Consider the following 12,819-nt stretch of genomic DNA (forward strand, 5'->3'; position numbering starts at 1 on the left):
TAGGAAGGAGACCAGGATTGCATGCAATATTCCAACAGTGGCCTAACCAATGTCCTGTACACCCGCAACATGACCTCCCAACTCCTGAACTCAATACTCTGACCAATAAAGGAAAGCATACCATACGCCTTCTTGACTATCCTATCTACCTGCGACTCCACTTTCAAGGAGCTATGAACCTGCACTCCAAGGTCTCTTTGTTCAGCAACACTCCCTAGGACCTTACCATGAAGTGTATAAATCCTGCTAAGATTTGCTTTCCCAAAATGCAGCACCTCACATTTATCTGAATTAAACTCCATCTGCCGCTTCTCAGCCCATTGGCCCATCTGGTCAAGATCCTGTTGTAATCTGAGGTAGCCCTCTTCGCTGTCCACTATACCTCCAATTTTCATGTCACCTGCAAACTAACTAACTGTACCTCTTTTGTACAAATCATTTATGTAAATGACAAAAAGTAGAGGACCCAGCACCAATCCTTGTGGCACTCCACTGGTCACAGGCCTCCAGTCTGAAAAACAACCCTCCACCAGCACCCTCTGTCTTCTACCTTTGAGCCAGTTCTGTATCCAAATGGCTAGTTCTCCCTGTATTCCATGAGATATAACCTTGCTAATCATTCTTCCATGGGGAACCTTGTCGAACGCCTTACTGAAGTCCATACAGATCACATCTACTGCTCTGCCCTCATCAATCTTCTTTGTTACTTCTTCAAGAAACTCAATCAAGTTTGTGAGACATGATTTCCCACACACAAAGCCACGTTGACTTTCCCGAATCAGTCCTTGCCTTTCCAAATACATGGACATCCTGTCCCTCAGGATTCCCTCCAACAACTTGCCCACCACTGAGATCAGGCTCACCGGTCTATAGTTCCCTGGCTTGTCTTTACCACCCTTCTTAAACAGTGGCACCCCGTTTGCCAACCTCCAGTCTTCCGGTACGTCACCTGTGACTATCGATGATACAAATATCTCAGCAAGAGGCCCAGTAATCATTTCTCTAGCTTCCCAAAGAGTTCTCAGGTACACCTGATCAAGCCCTGGGGATTTATCTACCTTTAACCATTTCAAGACATCCAGCACTTCCTCCTCTGTAATCTGGGCATTTTGCAAGATGTCACCATCTATTTCCCTACAGTCTATATCTTCATATCCTTTTCCACAGTAAATAATGATGCAAAATATTCATTTAGTATCTCCACCATTTTCTGTGGCTCCACACAAAGCCAGGGAACTATAGACCGGTGAGCCTGATCTCGGTGGTGGGCAAGTATGGAATGAGCTGCTAGAGGACGTGGTGGAGGCTGGTACAATTGCAACATTTAAGAGGCATTTGGATGGGTATATGAATAGGAAGGGTTTGGAGGGATATGGGCCGGGTGCTGGCAGGTGGAACTAGATTGGGTTGGGATATCTGGTCGGCATGGATTTGTTGGACCAAAGGGTCTGTTTCCATGCTGTACATCTCTATGACTCTATGAACCATTTCAGAGATGTTATTACATACCCCTGGAGCAGGTGGTACTTGAACCTCTTGGTTCAGAGATGGGGACATTACTACTATACCACAAGAGCCTTCTGATATCAAAATTGCAAATGAGGAAAATAAGGCTGTTTTGCGACAGTCAACCTCATCCAATTGGTAAATGGTTGTTTTTGTTGGAAGGGAGAGCATCAAATGGATTAATTTGTTGACTGACTAATGATTGAGGAAGGGGGATGTCATGTGACAGTCAAATTAACATGTTCGATTTCCATTTCCTATTGTTGCACATTCAATCTTCACGCCTGGATTTGCTTATTCTTTTCCTCCATGTTCAAAATAGACAGAAAAAACTTTACAAATTATTTACTATATTGGAACAACAGAGTGAATCTGTGTTTGTCATTTTATATCATGGTTCACCATTCTTAGTTCTGTTTCCAAGATGAATTGCAGAGATAAGCTGACACCATCTTGTGTTGCTATTGTTGCTATTGTAATCTAGCTTGGTGCGTCACCTAGCTCATTGTTAGAGGAAGGTAAGATAACTGAACAGGGCAGGACAGTTCGGATCAAAGAATTCATAGAATCCCTCCTGTGTGGAAACAGGCCATCCAGCTCATCAAGTCCACACTGACGCTTTGAAGAGCATCCCATGCAGACCCACCCTCCTACCTGATTCCTGGAACCCTGCATTTCCCACAACTAACCCATCTAGCCTGCACAACCTTGGACACTATCGGACAATTTAGACTGGCCAATCCACCGGTCTATAGTTCCCTGGCTTGGTGTGGAGCCACAGAAAATGGTGGAGATACTAAATGAATATTTTGCATCATTATTTACTGTGGAAAAGGATATGAAGATATAGACTGTAGGGAAATAGATGGTGACGTCTTGCAAAATGCCCAGATTACAGAGGAGGAAGTGCTGGATGTCTTAAAATGGTTAAAGGTAGATAAATTCCCAGGGCTTGAAACCCCAGTGAGTGGAAACCGCAGCACCTAGAGGAAATTTAAATGGACACAGGAAGAATGTGGAAACTCCACACAGACAGTCACCTGAGACTGGAATCAAACCTTTGATTCCCTGGCACTGGGAGACAGCAGTGCTAACCACTGAGTCATCATTCCGCCCCATGCTCATGAGGCAGTGCTAATGGCGAGAGAGAGATCAAGGGTGTCCTCCAGTTCCACTGCATTCTCTGGCTTGTTTGACATTCTGACATGAAACCTTTTCTCTTCTTTTTAAGCATTACAGAACAAAGGCTGCAATAACTCAGAGATGCCCACATCCCTCTGGAACGTCTTTCCTCTCTCTTTCTCTCCGACTCCATTCTTTCTTCTGACCCCACCACTTGTTGGCTATTTCCTATCCCTTTTGACTTCCCACTTCTTCTTTTTGTTTCCGTCCAGCTATATAAGTCAGTGTTTTCTAAACCCGAGACCCTAGGATGCTGCCTGAACTGCTGTGCTCTTCCAGCACCACTAATCCAAAATCTGGTTTTCAGCATCTGCATTCATTGCTTTTACCTCCCACCTAACCACCTCCTCTAATCTTAAAGACCAGGGACACATCAGGTAAGCGTCTCTTCTTTTTTATTTTGTGATAAGGTGACTAGCAGGGATGGCAGTGCAGGGAGAGCAATGTTCCTCCTGCATGATGTTTGAGGTGAGGGACGCCAGGAAATGCAGCCAACCCTCACTCCTCCAAGACCGTGTTAAGGAACTGGAGCAGGAGCTGGATGAACTTAGGATCATTCGGGAGGCAGAGGCTGTGATAGATAAGAGTTACAGAGAAGTAATTTTCCGAGACATGAAGAAAGCTGGGTGACCGTTTGAAGTGGGAGAAAACAGCCTGTGGAGGGATTCCCTATGGTCATTCCTCTGAAAAACATGTATACTGTTTTGAATACTGTTAAGGGGGATGACTTACTAGGGGTACACAGTGGGGCCCAGGTCTCTGGCACAGAGCCTGTCCCTGTTGCACAGAAGGGAAGGAGGGCAAGGAGGAGAGTGTTAGTCATTGGGGACTCAATAGTTAGAAGCTCAGATAAAAAGTTTGTTGGGAATGAACGAGACTCACGGTTGGTGGGTTGCCTCCCAGGTGCCAGGGTCCATGATGTCTTGAATCGTATCTTTGGGGTCCTGAAGAGAGAGGGTGACCAGCCTCAAGTCGTGGTCCATGTAGGTACCAACGACATAGGTAGAAAGAGGGATAAGGATGTAAGGCAAGATTTCAGGGAGCTCAGGTGCAAGCTGAGAGCTAGAACAAACAGAGTTATCTCTGGTTTGTTACTCATGCCACGTGATAGCGAGACAAGGAATAGGGAGAGATATCAGCTGAACACATGGCTGCAAGGATGGTGCAGGAGGGAGGGTTTCTTGGATAATTGGGGCTCATTCTGGGGAAGGTGAGACCTCTACAAACAGGATGGTCTTCACTTGAACCTGAGGGCTACTAATATCCTGGGTAGGAAATTTTCTGGTGCTATTCAGGTGGGTTTAAACTAGCTCAGCAGGGGGCTGGGAACCTGAGGTGTAGTTGCAGTGCAGAGAGGAATGAGAGTAGGGAGGACAGGGACAGGATTTCAGGTTCACAGGAATGTTCTGGCAGACATCAAGCTGGTTTGAAGTGTGTCTATTTCAATGCCAGAAGTATCCGAAATAAGGTAGGTGAGCTTGCAGCATGGATAGGTGCCTGGGACTTCAATGTTGTGGCCATTTCGGAGACATGGAAAGACCAGGGCGAGGAATGGATGTTGCAGGTTCCAGGGTCTAGATCTTTCATTAAGAACAGGCAAGGCAGTAAAAGAGGGGGAGGTGTGACCTTGTTAGTCAAGGATAATATAACAGTGGCTGAAAGAACTTTTGACAAGGACTCGTCTGCTGAGGTAGTGTGGGCTGAGGTTAGAAACAGGAGAGGAGAGGTCACACTGCTTGGAGTTTTTTATAGGCCTCTGCAGAGTTCCAGGAAGGTGGAAGAGAGGATTGGCAAAATTATTCTGGACAGGAGTGAAAGGAACAGGATGGTCATTGTGGGGTCTTTAACTTCCTCAACATTGACTGTAAATGCTATAACTCTAGTACGTCGGATGGATCAGTTTTTGTCCAATGTGTACAGGAGGGTTTCCTGACACAGTATGTCGAAGGGCTGACAAGAGGGGAGGCCACACAGGATCTGGTGTTTGGTAATGAACCAGGCCAGATGTTTGATTTAGTTTTAGGTGAGCACTTTGGAGAGAGTGACCATAATTCAGTTTAGTTTAGCGATGGAAAGGCATAGGTACATGCCACAGGTCAAGAGTTACTGATGGGCAAGGGCAATTATAATGCAATAACTGATCCATCCGATGTACTAGAGTTATAGCATTTCCAGTCAATGTTGGGGAAGTTAAAGTCCCCCATAATGATCACCATGTTCCTTTCACTCCTGTCCAGAATAATTTTGCCAATCCTCTCTTCCACCTCCCTGGAACTCTGCGGAGGCCTATAACAAACTCCAAGCAGTGTGACCTCTTCTCTCCTGTTTCTAACCTCAGCCCACACTACCTCAGTAGAGTTAGGATGCATAGAATGGGGTAGCAAAATGTGGGGAGTGCAGACAATGGAAATATGGAGCTGGTTTAAGGAACAGATATTGCGTGTCCTTGATAGGTATGTCCCTGTCAGGCAAGGAGGAAGCGATAAGGTAAGGGAACCATGGTTTACTACAGAAAATGCATCTCTTGTTAAGCAGAAGACGGAGGCTTATGTGTTAATGAGGCAAGATGGTTCAAATGAGGTGATGGAGAGTTACAGCTACGAAGGATTGAAAGAGAGGGTTAAGAAGAGCAAAGAAAGGACACGAGCAGTCTTTAGCAGATAGAATAAAGGAGAACCCTAAAGATTTCTATAGGTATGTGAGGACTAAGAGGATGACTAGGGCCAGTCAAAGACAGAAGTGGGAAATTGAAGGTGGACCCTGTGGAGATCGTAGAGGTGCTAAACGAACATTTCTCATTGGTTTTCACTCAGGAAAAGGAAAATATTGTAGAGGAGAAGAATAAGTTATGAGATATTAGACTAGAAAGGATTGAGGTTAGTTATGAACAGGTGTTATCAATTCTAGAAGGAGTGAAAGTAGACAAGTCCCGGATGGGATCTATCCGAGGATTCTCTGGGAAACTTTGGAGGAGATAGCAGAGCCTGGAGTCTGGTTACTAGTGGTGTGGCACAAGGATCTGTTTTGGTATTTGAGTCATCATTGTCTACAGATTTAGTACCAGAGGACTGGAGGATTGCAAATGTTGTGCCCTTGTTCAAGAAGGGCAGTAGAGATGACCCAGGTAATTATAAACCAATGAGCCTTACTCCTGTTGTAGGAAAGGTTTTGGAAAGGATTGTAAGAGATGAGATTTATAATCATCTAGCAAGCAACAATTTGATTTCAGATAGTCAACATGGTTTCGTCAAGGGCAGGTCATGTCTCACAAGCCTCATTGAGTTTTTTGAGAAGGTGACCAAGCATGTAGATGAAGTTAGGGCAGTTGACATGGTATACATAGACTTCAGTAAAACCTTTGATAAGGTTACACATGGCAGGCTGTTGGAGAAAATGCAGAGGCATGGGATTGAGGGTAATTTAGCAGTTTGGATTAGAAACTGGCTTTCTGAAAGAAAGCAGCGAGTGGTGGTTGACGAAAAATATTCTGCCTGGAGTCTGGTTACTAATGGTGTGGCACAAGGATCTGTTTTGGGACCACTGCTGTTTGTAATTTTTATAAATGACTAAGATACAGGCATAGGTGGAAGGATTAGTAAATTTGCAAATGACACTAAAGTCGGTGGAGTAGTGGACAGTTTAGAAGAATGCTACAGATTGCAGGGGGACTTGGATAAACTACAGAATTGGACTGAGAGGTGGCAAATGGAGTTCAATGCAGCTAAATGTGAGGTGATGCACTTTGGGAGGAATAACAGGAAGACAGAGTACTGGGTCAATGGAAAGCTTCTTGGTAGTGTGGGTATGCAGAGGGATCTTGGAGTCCATGTACACAGATTCCTGAAAGTTGCCACCGAGGTTGATAGTGCTGTTAAGAAGGCATACAGTGTTTTAGGTTTCATTTGTAGAGGGATTGAGTTCCGGAACCACAATATTATGCTGCAACTATAAAAAACGTTAGTGCGGCCACACTTGGAATATTGTGTACAGTTCTGGTCGCCATATTTCAGGAAGGATGTGGAAGTATTGAAAAAGGTGCAGAGGACATTTACAAAGATGTTACCTGGTCTGGAGGGAAGGTTTTATGAGGAAAGGCTGAGAGATTGGGGTCTGTTCTCATTGGAAAGAAGAAGGCTAAGAGGGGATTTGATAGAGACATACAAGATGATCAGAGGATTAGATAGGGTAGACAGTGAAAGTCTTTTTCCTAGGTTGATGACGTCAGGTTGTACGAGGGGGCATAACTACAAATTGAGGGGTGACAGATTTAAGACAAATGTCAGAGGCAGGTTCTTTACTCAGACTGGTGAGGGCGTGGAATGCCCTCCCTGCCAAATGTAGTTAACTCAGCCACATTAGGGAGAATTAAACAATCCTTGGATAAGCACATGGATGATGATGGGATAGTGTAGGGGAACAAGCTGAGAGTAGTTCACGGGTCGGCGCAACATTGAGAGCCAAAGGGCTCTCTGTTCTGCGCTGTATTCTTCTATGCTCTATGTAATACATCCTCATACCTGCTTCCTGTACAGACTCTATTCCATGTCCCAGTTTCCACTGTTCCATCTCCATTGCATCTATTCTAATGATTCCACAAAGGGCTTCAGAAATCTCCATCTTTTTCCTCAATTGAAGATTCCCATGTACTGTGGCTGACAAGGCCCTCAGTCATGTCTGATCCATCTCCTGTACTTAAGCCCTCACCCCGTCTCTTCTGTCCCCCAACAATGATAGGATTCCCCTGATCCTCACTTGCCACACTACTAACCTTTGCATCCAGAAGATTGTAAGCTGCCATTTCCGTCACCTCCAATTGGATGTCACCACCAGACACATATTGCCCTCTCCTCCCTTATCAGCATTCTGCAGGGACTGTTCACTCTTGGACACTCTGGTCCACTGCTCCTCCATTCCCAACACCTCATCACATCCCCACAGGACAATCTCATTCAATTGCAGAAGGAGCAATATCTGCCTGTTTACTTCCTCCTTCCTCACTATCCAAGGCCCTAGACATACCTTGCAGGTAAAGTAGCAATTTATCAGTATTTCATTCAATCTAATCTACAGTGTTCACTATTCATAGTGTGTCTCCTCTATATTGGGGAGACAAAACGTGGACAGGGTGACCACTTTGCAGAACACCTTTATTCTGTCTGCAAAAAAGACTCTGAGCTTCCAGTTGCTGGCCACTTCAACACCCCAATGCATTCCCACTGACAATTTGGTCACACGCCTTCTCCTGTGTTCCATCTAGCCTCAGCACAAACTCGAAAAACAACATCTCGTTTTCCATTTGGGGACCCTGCAGTGTCTGTACCTTCAAATTGAGTTCACTAACTTTACAGCCTGTGTTTTTCACCCAGTTCAGTATGATATGGATTGTTATTAGCACAGTCAACCATTCTTGCCTCCTTCTAGGCCTACTATCCCACTGCATTCAGTACAGCTCACCAGTTCTCTCCTATTCATAGCTCTTATTATCACCGATTTCAGTCTTTCTTCTATTCTGGCCTGTTCCCTATAATCTCCTCACTTACTTATCCCAATCATTTCTCTCTCTCTCTCTCTCTCTCGGCTCCATCTCCACCTATCTGCTCTTCTCGTCCCTCTCCTCCTCCTCCCTGATCGTCAACTTCAGCATGATTATCACTTTCTCGTAGCTGCTAATAGTTCTGGTATAGAGTCACCAGACTCCAAACAATAACTCTGCCCCATTCCCACAGATGCTGCCATTCCTGCTGAGTCTTACCAGCAATTTCTGTTTTTTGTTACTGATATAATGAGACTTTTTTTGTTTTTGGTACCACATAAATACAAATTTAAAAAAGCACATGCACTTATATTTTTGTATATTTTAAAATATTTACTTCACCAGCAATAGTTATTTGGCTAAAACAAATGGAAATTGATTTTATGAATTCATTGGAAAGAAAAATACTGCAATAATTTTACACTTTCGTTCTCTTTTGTTTTCATACAGCAGGGAATTATTTTTCTGCGAAGTAAGTCATTTCTAAACACCTGATAATTCTATTCCTTCCACGTACTGCAATACATTTACAACACTTACTAAAAGTACAAGTAATGATCTACATGGACAGTAAGAATAAACTTTAATTTTATATTTGTCAAAATGATATAGTAAATGTTATTATTGTTATTAAAATTATCTTAACCTTGGACAGTACTGATGTGTGTTTGGATAACCGCTGTACTATGCAATTTGTTTAACATACCTGATTTATTTAATACAGAAAACAGACAATAGATTCCCTCTGCATGGCTGTTCTCAGCTTTGGTTTGTAGCTTTGCTGATCTGGTTGACTAGTTTGGAAACAAGTACACAATGGCTTCAAAGTTTTAATAATTAATCTTGACCGGCCAACCGGTGAAGGTAAATGATTGGAAGTTTATTGTATCCAAAAGGTCAATGACATTTTGCAAGTCCAGGTCAGTGGCAAATAACTACAAACACATATGCACAGTCAGCTGGTAATAAGAAAAAAAAACTTCCAACATTTAATGTTAATGTATCCATTAACATTCAGTTTTGATACTTTTCTCTGGTAACACAACTAGTAATGTAAATTGTCAATATAGTATTGTTTTTACACAGGCAGTGTGAGTTTTTCTTTATCATCAATAACTATGATCACAGGTTTTAAATAAAACAACTTTTAATCCAATATATTGCAAATGCTCTGTGCAATAATGGCTGGCATGGTAGCCCAGTGCTTAGCACTGCTACCTCACAGCACCAGAAACCCGGGTTTGATTCCCAACTCTGTTGACTGTGTGAAGTTTGCACATTCTCACTGTGTCTGCGTGAGTTTCCTCTGGGTACTCTGGTTTCCTCCCACAGTCCAAAGATGTGCAGATCATGCTAAATTGCCCATAGTGTTAGGTACATTAGTTGGGGTAAATGTAGGGGAATGGGTCTGGGTGGGTTACTCTTTGGAGGGTTTTGTGGACTTGTTGAGCCAAATGGCCCGTTTCCATACTGTGGAGGATCTAGTCTAAATTAAGGGACAAAGTCTTTAAGTTTGTCTTTTTAACTTTGTTTGTCTCATTCCCAATATTTTTCTCAATGGTCCTGTTTGACTTTTGTTCTTGGTTTCTCTGCCTGGCATTTTTCTTATTCTTTTTGTCCTTGCTCCCTCCTTCTCTGACACCTTACATAGCTTCCCACCCCCCGGCATGTTAGTTTAAACTCTCCCCAACTGTCCGAGCGAACACTCCCCCCAGACCTGCCCTTGTATAACCCATCCAATGTGTACAGGTCCCACCTTCCCTAGGACTGGTCCCAATGCCTTAAGAATCTGAAATAAGAAAAATAGCAAGTGAACAAAACAAAACTTATACAAATCAATATTTTCTTAAATTTTGTATTACTGTTAAGTAAAACATAACTTTAGAAAAATTAATTATTAACAAATGTGTCGGAGAAATGGCCCCACATGCAATTGACCTCTGATATGTGTGCTGTGTGCAGTGACAACTGTGTTTTGATAGAAAGTATATTCAACACATTTATCAGCAACCTTTTTCAGACATAAATCATATCCACAATGATGTACTGCAGCAAGCAATAGAGATCAACATCACTCTTTTATGGCAGAACATTAGGGAACAATGGGGCTTCAATAATTGTCTAAATGGGCTTGCTTTCTTCAATTGGAAGATAGATGACATTGAATTTGAGGACATTGGATCTACTATGGTTGCCTACTCATGCAACTGACATTTATTATATGTTAAATGATATTAGTGATTTCTTAGAGGCCAAACCACTCTCATTTCAAAAGGCTGGAGATTTGTCCTCTTGGATAAATTTAACGTGTCGAAACAACACTGTCACAATGTTCCATCTTTATCCAAATCCACATCAAACCTTACACTCTTTCTTTCCTTCCGTGTTAACCCCAGCCACAGAAACTATATAATTGATTATTTATATCTGACCTCAAGCCTCCTTTGATAGCAGATACTGTACGAAAATTGGAGGAATTAAAATTGGTAATTTTAACCTCCAATAAGGGTTAGGTTTTGATTAGGTGGCATAATTAAAATGCATAAAATCTCAAATCAAAAAACAAGCTACCCCAAATCAGCCCACTATTGACTTAAATAGATGTGGATTTTGTGTGGGTTTGAATGTACTGAGGGCATGCAACTAACTGGCTCCCAAGGTAACATACATAACACTTTTAGCAAGGCCACCCATCTCATATTGTATTTCACTTCCATCTTTAAAATTGGCTGACTGAGATTCCTCATGCTATCTCCACCAATCCCCAAACCAAACCTGTTTTCCACTTCAAGCAATTGCACCCCTCCACTATCCCCCACCCCCCACAACAAATGGCTCCTGTCAGGGTTACCTACCTCCACCAATGTTATCCTTCAGTCAGTCACCCAACCATCACCAACCAGCCTGTGATTAATGGCGCATACCCGTGATCACTGTTATTTTCCCATGGTTATCAAAAACTCCTTTGACTCTTGACTCTCCTCATTGGGATCATCAGTCCTCTTCATCCTCACAGTTAGCAACAATACACTTACCCACACTTACCGGTCACCATGGTTCACAAAACCTTCTGCAATCATCCACGATAACTACTTCCTTTAATTAATTTCTTCAACTAACTTTCAACTTGTCGAGCTACTACTGTAGTAAATGTAATGAGTTCAGTGAGATGGACCTCACAGAATATGAGTTCCCTAATTGGGACTGTTAACCAGGTGCAATCAGGAAGCCCAGGCTGACAGATATGAGCAGAAGTGTCAGAGATTTTGTTCACTCCGAGAGCTGGTTCTGAGGGAGCTGAATCAGTGTCAAGGTCTCTCCATGTGTAAATGAAGAGTGTCTTGGTGACAGATACTGGCCTTCATTGGTGAAGAGAGAAAAGCACACTCCTGATGAAATTCACTCACAACAGTTGCCTGTTAGTTGGAGTAAACATTTCTGGCATGATGCCATAATTTGGGAAGCTATACTCATTCGATGCTGCCATTAAGACCAGTATGTGGAAAGAATGCTTATTTTTTCCGAGCAAATGACATGACATTTCCCATGTTTAATCCACCTAACCTGCACATCCCTGGACACTATGGGCAACCTAGCATGGCCTATCCACCTAACCTGCACATCCCTGGACACTATGGGCAATTTAGCATGGCCTATCCACATAACCTGCACATCTTTGGAATGTGGGAGGAAACAGGGGCACATGGGGAAACCTATGCAAACAGTCGCCTGTGGGTGGAATCAAACCCATATCCCTGGAGCTGTGTTGAAACAAGTCAAAATCATTGTTATACAGGTCTTCTCCATACCACCCATCATCCAGTGATCTGGCAGAAATAGCAGTTCAAGCTTTGAAAGGAGGCTTAAAGAAACAGCTACAGCTTGACTAGATATCAAACTATCTCAGTTCCTATTTGATTGTAGGACCACCCCTCATGCAACCAAAGGGAAGCTCCAGCAGAGTTATTAATGGAGTGAAGACAACGCACCAGGTTAAATCTAATCTTCTCGGATCTCGGAAGGAAGGCAGGAAATGAGTAAGTTCCTACACAAACATAAGAGAGTGAGCATAGTCATACTTATTGTATTGTAAATGTGAGGTTTTATAAGGTAAAATGGAGGAATGAAGGTAGTCATGTGATTTGCTTTGAGTTCTCCCTGACAATTTGCTTGGCTTCGTTACCATGGGGACAGGAAGTCAGATTGAGACTTAAACAGAGTAAGTTGCAGAAAAATTCACAGCTCAGGAACAGGTGAGTTAACTGTGGACAGACTAGCAGCTTCTAAGCTTTTAAACAGAAGACAGAAAGGTTTCACAGAGACAAAAATACTTTAGCTGGTGTGGTCAGCAAAGGGAAAAAGGCCGTGAGTTCTCTGTGAGCAACCATACACACTGTTGGTGGAAGGACACTCTCTGGATGGAAAAAATACTGTACATCCCATTACAATTGAAAGACTCTGGAAGATTTGCCCTGATAAGGTCAGGATATTGATCCAGAGTGACCTTTATTGCTGGTAGTCAGCTTAGATATTCCAAAAAAAGAGATTTTTGATTGTCACTTAATGTATGACTGTTTGAAATCGAGAGACATGAACTC

General features: G+C 42.9%; 1 protein-coding gene across 1 annotated transcript in view; it reads right to left on the reverse strand.

Moving 5' to 3' along the window:
• abcb11a (ATP-binding cassette, sub-family B (MDR/TAP), member 11a) overlaps window positions 1-9,027 on the reverse strand; it is an 84,248-nt gene extending 75,221 nt beyond the window's left edge. The window contains exon 1 of the mRNA XM_043693934.1: window positions 8,928-9,027. The gene's annotated coding sequence lies outside the window, so the exon portion shown is untranslated. The remainder of the gene's footprint in view (window positions 1-8,927) is intronic.
• Window positions 9,028-12,819: the final 3,792 nt, after the last annotated feature.

This window comes from Chiloscyllium plagiosum, chromosome 7 (assembly GCF_004010195.1).
Source record: "Chiloscyllium plagiosum isolate BGI_BamShark_2017 chromosome 7, ASM401019v2, whole genome shotgun sequence".
Lineage (NCBI taxonomy): Eukaryota > Metazoa > Chordata > Chondrichthyes > Orectolobiformes > Hemiscylliidae > Chiloscyllium > Chiloscyllium plagiosum.